The sequence below is a fragment of the Pan troglodytes genome, chromosome 10, assembly GCF_028858775.2.
Source record: "Pan troglodytes isolate AG18354 chromosome 10, NHGRI_mPanTro3-v2.0_pri, whole genome shotgun sequence".
NCBI lineage: Eukaryota > Metazoa > Chordata > Mammalia > Primates > Hominidae > Pan > Pan troglodytes.
The window spans coordinates 37485376-37506173 of record NC_072408.2 but is presented as its reverse complement, the minus strand read 5'-3'; the positions used below and the strand labels follow the sequence as shown (position 1 = coordinate 37506173).

Genomic DNA, 20798 nt, shown 5'->3' with positions numbered 1-20798 from the left:
GAAATTCATTCCTTGGATATAAGTGCACTGAAATGGCTTCCAGGATGTGAGAATGGACACACATTGGTGTGTATTGAATCAAATCTGGCAGATTATCTTACAAATCTGCCAGATTATCTTCAATATCTTTTATTTCTTAAAATTTCATGGAGCAGGAAAGAGTGTCCAAGAGTGATCTCTCTGATAATACATGAACAAAGAGTTGTAGTAGTGATGCAAATAGAGATTATGAGGTAGTGACTTCGTAGGACTGGATGCTATAGACAGGGCTGGCTTTGTGTGTGAGTCCAGTTCAGTCAAACAAAACCCATGCTTATAAGGAGCCTACACTTGATTTAGTGCTCTGCTGTTGCTATCTTGAAATTCTTAATAATTTCAAATTTTTAATAATTTTTGAATAAAGAGTCTTGTATTTTTATTTGCACTGAGCCCACAAATTATATAGCTGATCCTGGCTACAGTCAAAGAAGTTTTATACCTGGTACTGGCATATTATCCAAAGAGCCTGACAATGTTTTAGAGGCCACAGAATCTTGATCCTAGAAGGGACCTTGGCCTAGCACCCAATTTAGTAATTTTCACTACTCTCTATTTAGCAGAATCACCTAAAGAACTTTTGAAAAATACGTATATCTGTGTCCCAAAACCCAAAATCCCAGATTTAATTGGTGTGGGTGGGACATCATCTTTTTTTAAAAGCTCTCCAGCTTATTCTGAAAACTACTGACCTAATTCATTTGTACCTACTATTGGTACCTACTATATGGTTATGCCTGATTTGTTAAACTTCATTTACTCATTCACCAAATGTTGACTAAGTTTCTACTATGTGTAGAACATTGTAATAAGTTTTATAGGGCATAGGTAGATGAATAAACAAAGGTTATTGCCATCAAGAATCTAATAATATAACACATTTTCTAAGTGCTTTGACCTCCCAGTCCATCTCTCTGGTTCTCTTGCTTCCTTCCTCTCTCTTTCCAGACTGAGTCTTTAGCATCATTATACAACTTCTTTTCCCTGAAAGGTCCAAAAGCTTTAAATAATGTAACTTTTTTTCTCATCAAAATGTTTGGGCTCCCAATGTAATCCACATCCCTGCCTCTAGGTACTACTATACTCCTAGAGAACTGGCGTATACATTTATAAAGGCCCATTGTTAGAAGAAATTTACTTTGACAATAAGCAGCCCCAATCTTTACAGGCATGTTTCAGAGCAAAGCTCACTCATTTTGTCTCCTACTAGAGCTCCTCATCATCACCACCTGGGTTGTAATTGAAAGTTTAGGTGTTTTTTGCAGTCATTTTCCTTGGCATGAAGCCAGCAGGGAATGTCCTCCAATCATATAAATGCAACGTGGGTGTGGCACAGCCCGTATTTTTAATCTCAAAAGGAGTGTTTATTGTTAACATTTGGGAGGATGGAGGATAGGGAATTAATTCTTTGTGTTTCTCTTTCTTGGGTATTTTCTTAGCTACAGGAGCCATGAAAGGCTCTTGCTGTGACCAAAAACCAATTATAAATCTGTTTAGGAATTCATTTTTCATCTATTCCTAGCCCCACATTCCCTGAATCCCCACACTAGTTTAGGATTCATGACCATCCCTTTCTGAGGACCTCCTGCCTCGGCCACAAGTACTATGGGGAATGCTCACAGCTTCTTCATGAAGGATTATTTAGAGCTCTAATGACTGTGAAAGGAATAGTTTTACTTAATTCTTGGTCCACGCAGGGAGTGAGCCTATAGTTTTAGGGCTTTGAAGAAGAGTCTACTGGGTGAATGTCCTCTCTCCTCAATCACCACCTTCTTTACACATATCTTTTTATATGGCCTGCAGTCAAATACTTCAAACCCTCACCTGGGAAACTCAACTATATCCAACAGTAGGAGAAAGTCCACTGGCCTGCCTACCTCCAGCCGTGGTTGTTTGCCTCTCCTAAATCAGTGCTAATTCCAGAAAGAGGGGTGGGGCTCTGGCTCCCTGAGAGAGCCAAGGGCATATCCAGCTTTTGTGTGGTCAAGAGTATATACAGTTTTGAGGCTCCCTCTTTGTTCTAGAAAAAAAAGACAAAATTATGAATTAAAAATTAGGTAAATGATTGAACGATAAAAGAATTCTCAATTAATTACTAGAGTCTTGGTGGCCCAGCAATTCTTTAGATCTTTTTAAAGCAATTTACCAGAAATGCTTACATCAAAATGCTCTCTGATTGCCACCTGGCTTCTCCTTACCACCTAGAATGCTTCACACTTCCTAGCACCTCACAGCCCTCATGAGACTCTGAGCAGGTGCAGGGACCTGAGGCAGAAGCTTCCTTAACTTCAGGGTGAAATATTCCAATTGTTTCCTGTTCTCATCAGCCAGGGGCAAGAGGCTGATTCATGCTGGTTTATTTACAAGGTGGTACCTCTAGCTGAAGTGAGGACTTCTTTCTGTTAGAGATACATGGCCTTCTCTCATATGAAGAAAGGCTATTTCTGTTCTTAACAGAACTCTGATTTTTACCACTTCTTAGTTATAAGTCTCAGCATTATCCTGTTCCTCCCTGGTTCTGGCTTAGATTACAAGAGCTTGTATTTATTTTAAATGTCTTCCACTGCCACACAGATGGAGAAACATCAACTCTTGGTTCCAAATTTACCCCTTAAAAGAAGAATGTTCCAGTTCTTCCTGCCATATGTGTGCCGCTGACTCAGAGAGCAAGAATGTGGTGGGAAAACAGACTGTGTTTACAGATGTCTTCTGCATGGCCTGTGCAGCTCATAGACACACTGGCAACACATACCAGCACACACATGCCATCTACGTGCTCTGAAATGACTTCCAGGGTGTGAGAATGGACACACATTGGTGTGTATTGAATGCAGTGGGACTTTATCCTGGCTGAGGAAATTCTGTAAACACCTAATGGTGGAAAACACAGGCTTTAAAATAGTTTAAAACTATAATTGTTTGTAAACCCTGGTAAAGCTAGAGCTGGTTCTCTTTAAATGAGGCAAGAGTGTAACATCCAAGATTCATTCCACGCCAAAATTCTCCGGAGCATGAGTGATGGTAAGAAAGGCTATTAGGTTAACAAGAACATCAAATGGATAGAATAATCTTATTTCTCTCTCTCAGTGGAGGTTCTGTTTTGAATCTGCTGGAGTCTAATAATTAGTTGGTGTTGCTCTGAATTGTATCTGACATGTCTTTTCATGTTAGCTTTGCTGCATCTTATGCTTTAGACTTTTGCAAGCTTCTCTGGATTAATGGATGGGGAGGGAGAATAAAAGGGTACTACCCATGGTGCCCAGAAGGGAAAGGAAAGCAAGTGAGAAGAAGGTGCATGTGGGTGGAATTCCGAGAAGGGCCCAAGCCATTCAGACTTAAGAACTGCTAAGTCCCAAAACAGATACTTCTAGCATCTGGCAGGCATCTGGTAACCTAACCTCTCTGTATCGCACATCCACCCAACCCACCTTTCCACTGGGAGTGTCAAAGTACGTAATGAAGCTCCCTGTCTTCCGTAAAGAAGTATCCTGCTTAGTATATGTAAACACAACACCTTGATCTTTTTTGTTTTGGAAAACAAAAACAAAACAAAATATCCAAAATAAACCAGAGATTTCTTTAAAAAGAAACGCACGCAAATAAAAACAACAACAAAAGACACTTTGAGTTTGTACTCCTGATGGAAAAATCATTACTGTGGACAAAGTTATGAGAAGTCAAAGTATAGTTTGTTTTTAATAAGAGCTATCAGTACATTCATGCTCAGTATGTGGCACTCAGAGTACTACATATGTGTCACCACAGCTAAATAGGTACTATTACTCCAGGTAAGTAGAGTTCCCCCAAAATTCATGCCTACCTGGTACCTCAGAATGTGACCTTATTTGGAAGTAGGGTCTTTTGCAGGTGTAATCCAGTTAAGATGAGGTCATACTGGATCAGGGTGGACCCTAATCCAAGGATAAATGTCCTTCTAAGAAGAAGGTAGTGGGAGACAGACACAGAGAGAAAACATCACGTGAAGACAGAGACATAGAAGAGAAGGCCATGTGATGGTGAAGGCAGAGATGGGAGTGATGCATCTGCAGGTTAAGGAAGGCCAAGAATTGCTGGCATTGCCAGAAGCTAGAGGAGGCCAGGAAGGATCCTCTCCCAGAGGCTTTAGAGAGAGCATGACCCTGAGAACACCTTCGTTTTAGACTTCTGGCTTCCAGAACTGTGACAGAATAAATTTCTATTGTTATAAGTCACTGGGTATGTGGTAATTGGTTATGGTAGCCCCGAGGAAGTAATATACAGATGAAGAATCTGTGCTTTTGATGGTCTTGCTAAAGCTCCTTGTGCAGGGGACGTGGTGAGCTGGCTACACACACAACCTTCCACCTCGGCAGGGAAACTGCACAGTGAGGCGCACAGGGGCAATCACAGCCAGTTCCTGGGCTCATAATCGACGACACTGGTCTTGTCCATTTGGACAGATCCACAGGGTTCTAGAGAGAGGTTAAGAATGAAAGTGTAATGATGATCATAAACTGCAGGAACAAAATTTATATACCTATTTATTTTTATTCTCACTTCATCCTAAAAAGGATTTAGAGTTCCTTTCATAGATGAAAATAATAGGACAAAATAAAATAAATGTAAACATAAGAAAGATGAAACAAAGGGAAGAAAAACAATGGTGGAATGCAGCAGTAATAAACCTACATGACGTCACAGCCCTTCCTTCACCTCCCCAGCCCCAGCTAAGAAGATGGACCCTCATGGTATGGGCAAGAAATTTCAGGATGAGATAATGTCAAGTCTGATTTTTCTCCAATTTGTGTAAATTCAATGGAAATTTCAGGCTGCTGCTTCGAGTAGAAATAAGCTCTAATTATCCTTTTGATTTTCATATCATTTTCAATAAGTCAGCAGTGCTATTGTGGTCAATCAACCGGAAATCAGGGAAAGAAATCTCACATTTTCTGTGCCTTCCTTATTGTTTTAAGCGTGCTTCTGAAATGCTTTAAAATCATTGTCTTCAGAGTGTTTGTTAGTGCAGAGAAAAAAGGAGAGGATCTGGAATGGTTAAGCATACTGTTGTCTGTGATTTATCAAACGACACATGCAGACTTACTATTGAAGCAGAGACAATACCATCTAAACCAGCATGGGAGTTATTGTTTGATTTGATACTGAGCTTTTCTGTGTTTATTGGTCATCTTTGGTCTCATGAAAAATTTATTCTATGTCTAAGGGAGCTCCAATATAAATAAACACTAGAAATACATTTGTAGGGGGCTGTTCTCTAGAATAACTCAGTATTGCTCTCTGCATGGGGCATCACCTGCTGAATAAACCCAAAACCATCATCTGGGGAGTCGCTCTAGGTAAACTTCCTTGAGGTAAGCTGTGCTGTAGAGATAGGAACCTCTAATCATGTTTCAAATACTAAACATACCAGTGTGCTTTTCTTTTAAAAAGAGGAATCCTACTCACTTGACTTTATTTGTTTTTGAAAAAAAAAAATGAACTCTTTATTTGGAGAATATTTTAGAAACTAAGGGCAAGGAAAATATTCTGCTACTAGATGAGTGCTTTTGCTTGTATGATCCTGCACTGACAGTGAACAATACAGTAGATGAATTACTGATTTATTTATTTAAAAGAGAATGCACTGGATTTAAAAACAGCTTGCCTACAACAAAGAAATATGCCCCTTAAGGTTATTTAGCCCATTTATTGCTGATACTAATTAAACAATGACCTAGGCTTTTCACAGAGTGATTACTCTTAATGAAAAATTAACTATGGTCTCCTAGTAAAGATAGCACACAAAACAAGTTGTACAGAGTGGTGGGACCTGACCTAGGATATCGCGTGTGAGTGCGACAGCTCCTGTAGATGGCAGTGGAGCACTTCCGCAAATGCTTTGGCCTGGCGTTCTGGGCCTGGGGATGAGGGATGCGAAGGATAAAAGCTGCAGCAAGAGCAGGCGTGTCCTCCAGCCAGCAAGTTAACTAAGCTGCTGGTTCACTACTGCACTTCATAGTCACACTCTAAATGATTTTTTTCTGAACTCAGCAAAAGTACAAAGTGTTCCTGCATGCACCCCAAATTGTCCTTTTGGTGAGGTAGGTTTTTATGTTTTATGCTTTCTATTTTTTGAATTTCAGAGTTATTTTGGAGATCTGACCTAAACATTCCTCTTCTTGAATTGCAAAAGCAATTAGCTTAGCTGCCTCACACTCTTAAAGAGAGAATAAAAATCTCCTAAATGGAGACAATCGTAAACTACATTTGTCATACAAGTCAATGCAGCACAATCCAAAATAAAGATCTGTCAGCATAAACTATAACCAGATTTCATAGTCCTTAACTTTTTCTCTTGCTTGGAATGTTTTCCTTCTTTCCTTTTCTCTTAAGCCTTTTATTAAAAACTGTCCTCCGCTATGCTCACAGGAGCTACATGACTGAAATTGGAAAAGCAATCTAGCAATCACAGATTTAGGTAATTTTTAATGAAATTAAGATATTATACCGATTATTTTTGTGATTGTTTTAGCCTTTGAAACTCAATCAGCGTTATATTCTATTATAGAGGAGTGGTTGTTCTGAAAGAATTTGTGGAGTTGTGCCAGTCATTTCAGGATGAATTTCCTCGCTCAGCTCCCCCAAATTTCCCATTCTTTCAGCAGCAAGAGGGAACACTGCATGCACAGTGTTAACTTCACACATTCCTGACATACTTGCTACATTAACAGAGCTATGTTCCAGGGAATTGAAATATCTGTTGTAACTGTAGGAAGGGCTTTCTTCCCATAACTTTTACCTTGTACCCAGAAAATGTATGTCAAGAATCAAGAAATGGCAAGTTTAGATATGGATGATGCATAGGAATCTGTTGTTGATATAGTTGGTATGGAAATTGTATAGGCAGAATTCTGCACATAGTAGGAATCATTTTGTTGAATAAATGAAAGCTAAAATGGAAGTAAAAATTAGAATAAACCCAGGGCAGAAGAAACAGTGACTAGTTTTCTGAAAGCTCAGGAAAATATCAAAAATATTTGAAAAAAAATGGAAATTTAAACCTTAGGAGGCCAAAAAGGTCCTGGGCTTATGCTCTTAGGTATAGGAAGAGGGCTAAAGAGGTGAGCAAAGAACATGAGAAGATGTTGGCAAGTGCTATGGCTCATGCCTGTAATCCTAGTGACTCAGGAGACTGAGGCTGGAGGATCACTTGAGACCAGGAGTTTGAGACCACCCTGGACAGCATAGTGAGACCCCACCTCTAAAATAATAATAATAACAACAATAATAATAATAATACTAATAATACTACTACTAATAATAAAAGTAGCCATGTGTGGCTGATTCCTGTAATTCCAGACACTGCCCTCTAGCCTGGACAAAGAATGTGATTCTCTCACAAAAAGAAAAAAAAAAAAGATATGTTTGAAAAGATGAAGGGAAGGGCATGTCAATATGCATCAGAGGAGATTAGCAAAGAGCTAATGACCTGGTGCTACAATGAGTGGTTAAAAGAAGATTAGGGAAGGGAATGTGGAAATTATGGAAGACGGGATGCAATTACACAACCAACAAATGAGGCCCAGAGGAGAGAAGGATCAAGAGATACAAGGGTGGGGAATGGTGTGTAACTTCATCAATTAGGTATCATAGCAGGTCTTCTATAGTAAAGCCAATGCTTTCTTTTCAAGACTTCAGATGAAGGTGCATTTGTGTGGAGTAAGGGCTCATAAAAGGGAATAGTGCATTCTTTATTTTATGATAAAGAAACAAAAACCAAAACAAAATCACCCTCAATTGCTCTGATGTTCTAAAATAGATGATACTTTCTGTAAGCCAAAGGCCTGATTAAATTGGTACCAGTTTAGAATTGCTGACCAATAGGAAGCCAATTAAAAATTGCCAGGACCTCCCCCAAACCAGATACAAGATTAAATTTCTTGTCTTCTTTGATCATTTTGTTGGTCATTGATGATGAAAACATTACTAATGTTGGTCATTGTCCTTATTGGTCATTGATGGTGAAAACATGAACCCAGTAGAAAGCAAGAGCCCTCAGTAACAGGTACATGACAATTGGACATAGCCCATTTAATGCTACCATTTTGAAGGGTACAGCTTTTGATGCCATGACAGTTTTATATAGTATTTTTTAGACACTCTTTAACATTAAAAATTTTAAACTACTAAATATTGAGGTCACTTGGTATTCTAACCCCAACTGACCACCTCACTCAATATTTACCTAAGGCCCAAAGACAAGATGAGGCCTCAGAATGGAGTAAGCCTCAGGCATTGGGTAGACGGTTATGGAGTGAGAGGTAGGGCAAAGAGGGAGTTAGAAGTAGGGTGGGAGAAAGAATTGATTGATGAAGGGGTGGCCTGACCCTCCACACCTGTGGGCGTTTCTCATCGGGTGGGATGAGAGACTGAGAAAAGAAAGAGACACAAGAGACAAAGTATAGAGAAAGAAAAGTGGGCCCAGGGGACCGCGCTCAGCATACGGAGGACCAGGGCCAGCACCGGTCTCTGAGTTCCCTCAGTATTTATTGATGGATCTCTCCGAGATCTCTACCATCTCGGAGAGGGGGATGTGGCAGGACAATAGGGTAATAGTGGGGAGAGGGTCAGCAGGAAAACATGTGAACAAATGTCTCTGTATCATAAACAAGGTTAGAAAATGTGCTGTGCTTTGATGTGCACATACATAAACGTATCTGGTGCATTAATGAGCAGTATTGCCGCCAGCATGTCTCACCTCCAGCCTTAAGGCAGTTTTCTCCTATCTCAGTAGATGGAACATACAATTGGGTTTTACACCGAAACATTCCATTGCTCAGGGACAGGCAGGAGACAGATGCCTTCCTCTTATCTCAACTGCAAAGAGGCCTTCCTCTTTTACTAATTCTCCTCAGCTCAGACCCTTTACGGGTGTCGGGCTGGGGGACGGTCAGGTCTTCCCCTTCCCACAAGGCCATATTTCAGACTATCACATGGGGAGAAACCTTGGACAATACCTGGCTTTCCTAGGCAGAGGTCCCTGCTGCTTTCCACAGTGTTTTGTGTCCCTGGGTACTTGAGATTAGGGAGTGGTGATGACTTTTAACAAGCATGCTGCCTTCAAGCATTTCTTTAACAAAGCACATCCTGCATAGCCCTAAATCCATTAAACCTTGAGTCGACACAGCACATGTTTCTGCGAGCACAGGGTTGGGGATAGGGTTACAGATTAGCAGCATCTCAAGGCAGAAGAATTTTTCTCAGTACAGAACAAAATGGAGTCTCTTATGTCTACTTCTTTCTACATAGACAGTAACAGTCTGATCTCTCTTTCTTTTCCCCACAGATTGAGCCTCGGGATGGAATAACTGTGAGATGTGTTTGTTGCATTCACATATACAGGTATGTCAAATGACTGACTAAAAAAGATCAGTCTAAATGTCCTGCTTGGTTCTAGGATATTTTAGGTTGACCTCAGTGGGATAATTCATGGTGTGCCAGGCCATTTGATGCTTGAGTTTAAACCAACTTTCATGATGGATAACTTAAGTTTGCATTTTTTTTAGCATTCTACGTTTTCCTCCTCCCCTCTTTTCTTCTTTCTTTCCTTTGTCTTCCTTCATGCTTCCCTTTTTCCATCTCTTACTTCCTTTCAAATGATTTCCTTCCCTTCTTCCTTTCTCCTGTCTCCTTTCATTCTTTCCTCCTTCCTTCCCTCATTAAGTCCCTTCTTCCCTTTCTTCTCTCTTCCCTCCTTCTCTCTTTCCTTCTCTCCTGTTTTCTTCTTAATTTTCTTCTTTTCTCTCTCCCTCACTCCTCTTAATTTCTTTCCTTACTACTTTCTTTTCTTCCTCAGTTCCTTCTTTCCTTCTTTCCTCCCTCATTCTCTCTCCCTCTTCCTCTCTTCCTTTCATTCAACTTTTATTAATTGCACACTGTGTGTTAGGCACTTTGCTAAGCACTCAAGAAAAATTTACATCCTGGGAGAAATATTAAAAGGTGGAGTGATGGGCAGATTGAATTTTTTAGATGAGTCAAAGAATTTCTTTCCAATCCCTCACACCCTATTTATTCCACACATTTAAGAAAAGTCATTTAAAAGATAATCATCATTTAGGATCTCCACAAAAGTTTTTCCACTTACAGTAATGGAACAAATGCTATTTATATTTAGAGTTATAATTACACACAGGGATTAAAGTTATTGTCTTGTGATCTCTCATTTATGTGTTCCCAAGGTTTCAGTGGAGGTGAGAAAGTCTAAAATAGGAAGTCATGAGCCAAAAAAAAAAAAAAAAAAAAATCCTTGAGGAACCTTTGTGCTTAAACTGGTGGCTTAATGTAGGGTGATAGGCTTTTAGGAGTACACATTTGCTCAAAAGTTAATTTAAAAGAAAAAAGTCAAGCCCGTTACCATTCTGGAAGCCTAGCCTCTATGCAATCTGAAAATCACAAAGCCCAAACATTACATTTAATCCTCAGACATTTCATGACTATTAAAATATTTACAAAGAAATATCTGATTAGTTCTTACTTTAAAACTTTTGTACCACTATTATTTGTACCAGCCATCCTAATTGTCTGGGTTATTTTTCAGTGAAAGGCTTGGAGCTGGGTACAACAGGTCTATTCTGTCATGCCACCAACCCAATCAAGCTGCTATTACACTACTTCTAGATAGCATTGATAGCAACCACTGTTCATATCATGGCATGTGAAGCCCTTTCACATATATTAATTCACTTAATACCTAAAGAAGTCCTGTGGGGTGGGTATTACTACAGATAATTTTATAGAGTATGTAGCTAACCTAAGCTCACATAGGTCAACAGAGGTGCTGGACCTTGACCACAGATCTACTCTAAGTCAGTGTGGTATTTTCAAATGGGATTCCTGCCCCTCATTGGTTTGATTATTGACAACTCCAGGATGAACGTTACTGTTGCATGTCATTTAAGTCCATTAAACACATTATAAATGCACTCATAGGTCTATGTGGTGTTCTCTTTGCTGCCATCCTGTTTTTGGGCCCATCCTGGGAGCCATAACCTATCCAGAGTCTTAGGCTTCCTGCCTGCTCCCTGGGCCAGCACCTTCAGAGTCATTCTCAGTTTTGGTCTCTGAGTTCCAGCATCATTTTACTAGCTGCCTTAAAACATGAAGACTTTAAGACCTGCCTGTTTTATACACATGGTGAGTATCATCATCCATATATCCTTAAGATGATCCAGAAGAATGGAAACTAAGTCTAAGAGACCAGCAGAGTATTGGGAGGCAAGGGTCAAAATTTGAAGACTTGATGTTGAAATGTTCTGATTTATTCTCCTAGTGGCCATTTAGTGTTTCTTTTGGTGGTTACACAAAACCATATGAGACTTGCTTAATTTAGCTACCTTCCATTAAGATGATTCCATACATACTGAGATGATACCAAGGCCAAGGAATTATTTTAGTTACTTTCACAATACACTAATTAATCATTTTGCCTGGAAAAAGCTCCTTATTCTAAAGCATAATCATACAATAGCTTTTTCAGCAAAATTTAATGAAAACTTTTGTCTAGAGGCTTTGGTACCCATGGGTACCCATATCTATTAAGGATCAGTTTATTCCTGAATATAATAATGAATGAATATTAAAATTAATTTCTCCCTAATGTGACATATTTTACTTCTGCAGATAGCCCATAAAGTAAATTTTGCTATGTAGCTCCAATCATTTGCTCATTTATTAAAGATTTATTGTGCACTTGCTAGGTTCAGGGCTTTAGGCTATGCCCTGGAGATATGAAGATGAACCAAACCATCTCTTCCTTCTAGGAGTTCATAGTCTAACTGGTAGGAGATGGATTATCAGGGAATAAACACAGATGTGCTGTCACTCACTAGTATGTGACCTGGAACAGACTTTGATGGGATGCTTTATAGTAACCATGTTGGGGGACAATTCTCTATGGATCTCTCTCTCTGCATGTCTTGTTAGCAGAAGCAATGACAACCTTTTGCTCTGAATTATCTTTTCAAGGATGTTTTTTGGAGGGAGAACAGCCTTGGAAGATAGGGATAGTGTTTTTCTATGGAGCAGAGAGCAGATTGGCTTCCTTTCCATAATAATAATGTGTCCTTTTGGGGCAAAGTTCAGGGTAGGTTTGCTGGCAGTACATTACAAAATAATTGGATTCCTAAGCCCAGGATTCCTCAGCTGTGTAACACAAACTCACTGCACACTCAGCATCTACCTCAACTGCTCCACATTAGCTCCACGCAGCTGGAGGGCTGGGATAGAGAGGGTGACTGGCGTGAACATGAAGCTCATGATGCTTGCCATGCTATGAGTTATGAGTTATACACTTTGTCACCAACCCAAGAGTCTCGATTTGTCTGCCCCAGGGTCTATGAAACTGTAGCTGGTTAACTTCTTAACTTATACATAGGGAAAAACCGCAGACCTTTAACAGTTCTTGACATTTCAATCTCTGAATTTGGAATACATTCAAATATCATAATTTTTCTAAGAGAACCTGCTGGAGAACTATATTGTCTAACTTTCCATTTGTGCCTCATTTTTAGTCTTGAGTGACTGTGTCTTCATCTTTGCCCATGTGAAATGAAAGTCTGGGCTGCTGAACTTATCTAAATGGACTCTGTGCTCTTTACTGAAGAGCTGGGCTGTAACACAAACATTTGGAAAGGGAAATTAAATCACATTGTAGTAAAATAACTGCAATGTTCTCATTTGTTAATGGTCGGAGTCATTTGTAATTTAGTCTATAGTATCATAAGAAATATCTGCCTTTATTCTACTCAGAGGTACAGAATGACAAATTAAATAAATAAAATGTGAGTGCATTAAAACAAAGGAGTAAAAAACATAACAAAACATTGCTTTCACCTTATTATTAATGCACAACTCAGGAAAATAAAATTGATTTTTAAAAATCAAGTGTAATAGAACAATATCAGATTCTGCAAATCAGTGGTCATTTGCAACTCACCAAGAATATTGGGCTTTATTTCTTTATTTGAGCCAACACCACAGTATGTGCCAAGTTTCAGATATCCTCATGTAGAACATATGAAAAATCTTGCATTTTCATAAAAATTACAGTCTTTTTAGGTATTTTAGGTAAAAAATGTGGCTCTGACCAGTGCACAGAAAAGATATGCTGATCAGGATAGACAGACCAGTCATATCATTTATTTAATTACCAAAGAAAGCAACATAATGCATACACTTTAGTAAACTAAATGACTCCAGGAGACCAAGAAGAAGAAATAAAGAAATAGTGGTGAAGCAGAGGGCACTGACATTGGTTGCTAATTGTTGTATGTCCTATGGAGATAAATAGAGATGGCCCCAATCTCTGCATTTTCAACCAGCACTGCTGATATTGTGGCTTTTCTGAAGAAGCTCTACAATCAGTTTCAGGTGGGGAATTGGCCCCACTATTTCTGTAGTTTCCTATGATAGAGATTTTGTTTCCAAACGCAGTGAACTGGAACTAATGAAAGGGGAGCCTCAGTGACTCCCTTTGTGCATCTAGCCCAAGACCCTTGACCAGGAACAGGCCAAAGGACTCTTTTGACTTCTTTCCCCAGGGCCAAACTTTCATCTTCGACAGGAGTTTTGTTATCTTTTGTGTGGTCCAAAAGATTAATCCAAGGGAAAGAAAGTTCTGCTTGCAGCCTTCAACAAAGTACACTCCAGTCACCTATTCTAAGCTTCTTTTTCTCCGTTCTCCCTTGAACTTTTGGGACTTGGGGAACAGAAGGAAGAATATTTTTCTTTCTGGAGAATCTGTACAGTTGGCTCATAGTCCACCTGCTCCAAGGGAAGAGGTAAAATAGAGAAAAAGCAATAGAAAGTAAACCAAAAGGAAGAAGTAAGGATCCAAGATAGAGAAAAATGAAGCCAAAGAGAGAGAGACAAAGGCAGGGAGGGAGGATGAGAGAAAGGAGGTTGGGGGAGAGAGAGAGAGAGACAGAGAGAGAGAGAAACACACACACACACACACACACAGAGACACATACAGAGACAGAGAGACAGACACACGTGCATACACACACACACAGAGACACAGAGACAGAGAGAGACAAAGAGAGACACACACACACACGTGCACACACACACACACACACACACACACAGAGAAACAGAAACTGCTTATTTCATTGAAAACTCCACTCCCTAGTATTATGATCCAATTGGATGTCCTCGATTTGTGTTAGGCAATCTGCCTTTTGTGTGCCATATCTGAATCTTGAGCTCCTCCTGCAGAAAACTGCTTAATCCAATGACTTATCTGAGAGGTTACTGTTCCCCTTAAAGGACAAGGTAATCACAGGGTGAGATGTCTTGTATATGCCTTTGAAAAAGCACTGCTACGTCGTCATCATTGCTTTTGTATATCTTCTAGACCTAGGTAGTGAGCAGTTCATATTTCCAAGTCACTTCATAAATATCTTTTAATTATTTTCTTCAGAAGCCTCCAAAACATAACAGAATATTCTTTTAATTAAACGTAACCCAGGACAAGATACTGCCTTTATTATATAATCAGGCAAACTCCTCGGCTCCTCATATCCCATTATTAAGTTAATCCTTTGTTCTCATGGAGAAATCAACCCCTTCCCTCAAAAATGAATCTCTTCTTGTTCCCCCAAAGAAATTAGTATACTCAAGGATGTAAGAAAGTAATTCAAAATAATTGCTTTTCAATTTTCCTTTTTTCTTATTTTTCTCAATATCCATGAAAGGGGCTTCTCTCAGCAGCCTGGTTGGAATCTCATTCTCATCTTTGGCACTTCTGCCTGGGGCACCCATGGGTGCATCTATAGTTCCTTCTGAATCTCTGAAAGTAGATTAATTTTACTCCAACTCTTTCATATACTTCGCTTTTCCAAAGTTCCACAGGGGCAACAAGATGCAGAGGACCTCCTCAATGCAAAGTCCATACCTGCAACATTTGGGAAACTCAAGCACATTTCCTAAAAACACGTGGCAATGCACTAATTTACAATATAGGCCTGAATTCCCATAAATCAAAGCTTTTCCCAGGCAAAGGTAATTTTTCCAGGATCCATTACGTGTTACATTCTAATCTGTGGTTCTCAACCCTGGCCATACATTGAAATTATGTGGGGGGTTTCTAAAAAATATTGCTTTCCAGGCCTCACCTCAAACCAGCTAGATATATGGGAGTGGGACCCAGATATTGATGCTTTTTAAAGTTTGGAAAAGTCACTGATGGAAGCACAACCTTAATCTATTTCTAGCTGTAAATTATAACAGATTAAATTATCTAGGAAAAAGGGATAGGCTGAAAAAGGAGAGGGAGAAGTAGGGAACTCACGATTTCAACTCTTCTAGGGTCCGCTAAATCCATGACAGTTACCCAGGATCCACTGCCTGCAAACTTAGAAATTAAAACTTATTTTGGGTAAGCTTCCAATGAAGAGGTTCCTTGTACACTAAGCTTCTTATATTCCCAAAGGGAAAACAAGCCTTGAAGAGCCCCATGTTGCTAGGGAGTCCAGTGCAGTGAAGGCCAGGTCTGGCTGAGCAGTCAGGTCCCTGGGCTTCTCCCCTTATTATATTATTTTTCAGAGAAGGAGAAAAGAAAACAAAAAATAAAACTAAGTGTGGTGGGATTTATTAATAATGAAATGTGTCAATAAAAGATATTTGTCAGAGGAAGAAAATAGTAAAATCTTTCCTTCCTTAAAAGTTTGCATTTAAAGTTGAAATGGTTTCCATGCTTAATGAAAACTGTCTTATCTTTCTTAGCTATGGTTTTTTTTTTTGAGACAGAGTCTGGCTCTGTCACCCGGGCTGCAGTGCAGTGAAACAATCTTTGTTCACTGCAGCCTCCAACTCCTGGGCTTAAGTGATCCTCCAGTCTCAGCCTCCTGAGTAGCTGGGACTACAGGCATATGCCACCATGCTTGGCTAATTTATTTATTTATTTATATTTTTTGTAGAGATGGGGCCTTGCCATGTTGTCCAGGCTGGTCTTGAACTCTTGGACTCCAGCAATCTGCCTGCCTCAGCCTCCCAAAGTGCTGGGATTGCAGGTGTGAGCCACTGTGCCTGGCTTGTCTTATTGTCTTATACATCAAAACAAATAATGCACAAACATACAAAAATATTCACCTTTGAATCCCATGCCTTCCCAAGCTTACTGGCAACATTATCCATTCTTTTATGTTCGTTCAGAAACAGGACTTTGTGCTCTTTCTTACTGACAGAGAACTACACTAGTGGGGTTCACTTGCCTCATGTGCTGGGAGAAGAAACGTAGAAGGCCCTCCTCAAAATGTCTCAGGTCCTCTGTGCGGGGCCATGTTCATCACAAAGTTTACATGTGGATTCCAAATGTCTTACTGTGACTGTCAATAACACCCTTTCATGAGTTGGAAACTTCCTATTATTGCAGAAAAGATGAGGCAAAACAATCATTTCTCACCCTTTCCTTTCAAGAGAAATGGCTCAGCGGTTGCAAAATTCATTCCTGCACAACTCTGGGCCTGTAATACCCTTGATTGGTTTGGTAGATTTATCTGCTGACAGACCATAATTGAGGAAAACATTGATTAATTGATCTCTGACTGGCTTGTGAGGTGCTATATAGCAATAAGGAATATGTGGTATGTAGATCAGCTTTTAATTATTTTTGTTTAGGTTCCTGTCAGATTAAATAAGTGACTAGGCAGTATTATCATTGATCTGTGGCACTGGAAGAAATAGTTCACAATACATGCTGAAGATTTAGAAATGGTTCATCCTACAAGTTTAGAATGCATCTTTGCCTTATAAAGCTTTGACCTATGTAAAATCCAGATTATGCTAACAAGTTCAATTTGTGCAAAGCTTTGCAGCTTACAAATCATTTTCTCATGCATCATCCTACTTGACCCTCATGACAAATCTGAGAGGTAGGGTGGGCAGGTGTTACTATTCCTCCTTTACAAGCAAAGACAGTAAGGCTAAGAGATTTCCCCTATCCCCACCCCAAGTAATAACACCTTATTTTAATTTGCAGAGTATGGAAAGCAAAGGAAAATTAGAAATTATTTAGCAAATTCTAGCTGGTTAAGCATGTGGAAGGCATTAATCACCACCCCAAACAACATCATACTCATCAATATTGTTTCTTACCATTAAATGTGCTGAAATAGAAATTGCTATTTTGACAATGTGAAGTATTATTACAAGGATTTGAGTTTGCTAAAAGGCCTTATCTCCTTCAATTTGATTACTGTGTACAGGAAAAGCTCAAGATAATAACCCATTAACCACAGTTATTAAAGGTTTTCCCGCTGTATTTACAAAACTCATGAAAAAAAAATGTTATTGACAGAACTAGCCAAAAATTAGTACAGATCCTTGACACTCAGGGAAACAGAGGTCAAATATAGAATATTAATATTGAACAACATGTGTACTATACAATCAAAGAAGAATTACTGAGCATTTTCATGCCCAGAAGTATGCTGAGTGCTGTGGGAATTTAAAACAAGCTCCTCACCCAGACAGTTTACAATCTAGTTAGGTGTTTACCATTGAATAATCTATGCAGATCCCATTCTTTAATGAGGAGCAAAGAGCCGGGAGCATATGGAACAATAAATGCTCTGGTAATATTAAAGACAATAACAAGCAGAAGTAAAGACAGTTTTTTCCTGCCCTGTTTTCCTGGGCTAATTTGTCAGAGCATCGTAGTCTGAACAAAAGCTGTGCCAATAGGAATCTGTACTAAGAAAGCAATATTTTCATCCTTTTTAATGTCAGTCTGCAAGCAAAAGTGACAACTGGTATCATTCAATGAAAGGTCAGGGGGACAAAAGCATGCAGCTGAATTTGTTTAGGGCTTACCTTATCTTTCTTTGATAAACAAAACAATTGACCTAAGTCTCATAACCTGAAGCTCTTCACATCTTACTAAACTGCAATCATGAAGTTGAAGATGATTATAATGATTATTTTTTCTTCATACCCTTCTCTCTGAAGTAGCTGCAGAGTTTTCAAAGACAAGCATGATTTCCAAAAGAGGATCAGTTTCCTTTTCATTAGAAAATGCATAGTTTTGCCTTTTTGCAGAAATTGAAAAAGATTAATAATAGGGATGGTTCAGAAATAAGAATTACCACCTTGGAAGGAAAAAGAGACAAAGGAATCCATAGTAGGGAAGGGAGATTTGACATGACTGTGATGTCCAAGCTACCCACAGAATCAAGGGTTGCTAGAAGGGTAATTACAGTTTTGGTTCCCTTGGCAATAATTAAAGGATTAGTGGTCCCAGGGAGGGCAAAAGAGACAGTGTCAATAGAGTAAAAAACGCTTTCTTCGATACCAACAGACATTGACAAATAGCTCTTGTCTAGAAAGCAAGATTTTGTTCTGAGTCCTGGTATCCCTGGCCCCAGTACCTCCATTCTGCCCACCCATTTGCATCAGATGTGGCTGAAATCCCTGCTCCTCCTTCCTACCCTTCATTGGATCCTCCACCTTTCTTCAGGATGTTTATGGATACTTACTGTTTTGCTTCTGTCCCCATTGTACTGAATAAGTCTTGAGGGAAGCATAATGGTAGACAGAAACTAGATGGCCAGCAAGGAGCTCAACGGTGCCATGGTGTGGTTGAGTGCATTAGGGATAGAGCTGGGGAGACCTTGACATTTTCTAGAGATAGGGAGATAATAAAAACCTGCAGGGACAACAGAGGATGGTGCCTAGCTCACCCACCTGATAGGAAACACCAAGTAGGGCTGATAGGAGCAGTCAGCACAGACGCAAAATTCAGTGTTGAAAACCAGTGTAAAGGCAAGACTCTCAGTCATGGTCAAATAGCTTGTATTAAACTAACCCATTATAGATGATGGAGAGAGACCACAAGCTAGCAAGAACTGAAGGGGATTTAACCCTGCAAGAAGAAACCACACTGGGTGAAATTCACATACATAAGGCTCCTTCTCTGAAGGTGCTTCTTCCTGTCCTCAGGAAGCTTTTGAGAAAGTCACAGTCTTGTTGATCTGAAAAAATTGAGGGCAAAGTTTAGAACTGTGGGGTGGCTGGAAATTGAGGCAAAATATCTCTGAAAGGAAGGAGCCAAACAATCTGGAAAACTTATCCTATTATTGATTTCAGAACTTTTTATTAAGCTACAACAATTAAGACAGGAGGGTAGTAGCAGCATAAGGACAGAACAAGAAAGAAATGGAGCAGAATAGAGAGGATAGAAATACATCCATATATGCATATAGTCAACTGATTTGTTAAACCATGGACCAAAGTAATTTAGTTTAATGGGAAAAAGATAGTTATTTTAAAAAAATGTATTGGAACAGCTGAATAAACATATGAAAAAAATGAATCTCAATCTTTACTTCATATTATACACAGAAAACAAATTTGAAGTGGATGGAAGATTTAATTAATTTCTAAAAGTTTAAAGGTTTTAGGAGAAAATGTGGAATATTTTTGTAACCTCAGGAAAAGACAAAGATCAATTCTTTATCAATACAGACTCTTGGCTCTTTATCTTACTCAATGATATAGAATTCATTAAGCCAATATTCAATTTGATGTTCAATTATCATATTTGACCAGAAGGAACCCCTAAAACAGAATTCCATATGTTTTTGACATACCCCCATTTTTCTTTGAGTGCTTCTTCATTTTCTGACACAACAAAATATTCCAGACTTGTTTTCTACTTTCCTTCCCTAAGCTCTAGAATCAGCTATTTCTTTAAGAACCTCTGGCTCCTTTTAGCAAAGGAATGGTATAAAAACGAGATCTGGGTCCTTACTCTGCCCAAATAAACAGCTGTTGTATTTGATTTCATGGTTGGTGGGACAAGGGATATGGATACCCACTGGAGGATGTCCACTGGAGAACATTTGCCCTTCTCACATGAAAGGCATGGTGTGAGCAAAGACTGGCAGGAATGTAGTTTCCTCTGGAGACAGTGAGGATATCAGATTGGTGGGTGAGTGGCGGAGAAGGCTGGACAGGGTGATGGGAATAGTTCTAACTGAAAGACATGAGGATTTCCTGTTAAGCAGCCAGCTCCCCTTGCCTTCACCTGGACACAAGACTGACCACAGAAGAGGGGCTGGCTGCCCATTCATTTTTAGCAGAGTCAGTTGTTCAGCTAGAGTTCTGAGGCATGCAGAGAACAGAAAACTCTCAACTTGATATCCTTCCAAAGACAACTCCATAGTTTCTAGGTTAGGAACAGAATGCTCAGAATTGGGCATTCATTTTCTCGAGGTCAGTAACATATCTTCAAATTCTCATTTGACAGTCTCCATGGTACTCCAAATCAAGTTAGAATTAATTTGAAACTCATTTCTCTTTCAGGTCTAGGTCTGATAATTTTCATTCATTTCTTTCATGGACATGGTGACTCTTTTCTTGCCATCCTTAAGGAGAAAAGCCATGGACACTACAAAATCCTTGAGGTTTGAAGTGGGAACTAGGAGATTCAGGCTTGAAGATGAACTAGAATTGGAGACAGGGTAGGGGAAATATGAAAGGCCCTCTTATTGCAAGTTTTAGGAGCCACTAAAGCATAGGCTTTAGATTCTTTTGATAGTGATGTCACTATTGACATGCAAACCAAGAATTAACTCGTAACAGGACCCACTAGAATGAGCACTTATTGAACATTGCATGCACTGCTCATTATGCTAAATGTTTTACATGTGGTTTTTCATTTACTCTTCCTAGCAACCTTGTAAAGTAGGTGTTGCTATATGAGTTTTACACTTGCAGAAACCAAG

At 39.3% G+C, this 20798-nt stretch overlaps 1 long non-coding RNA gene across 1 annotated transcript in view; it reads left to right on the top strand.

The window, feature by feature from the left end:
- The window catches only part of LOC134807559 (uncharacterized), a 288942-nt gene that overhangs the window by 8790 nt on the left and 259354 nt on the right, over positions 1-20798 (top strand). The window contains exon 2 of the long non-coding RNA XR_010148281.1: positions 9359-9414. This is a non-coding gene — a long non-coding RNA (uncharacterized LOC134807559). The remainder of the gene's footprint in view (positions 1-9358; positions 9415-20798) is intronic.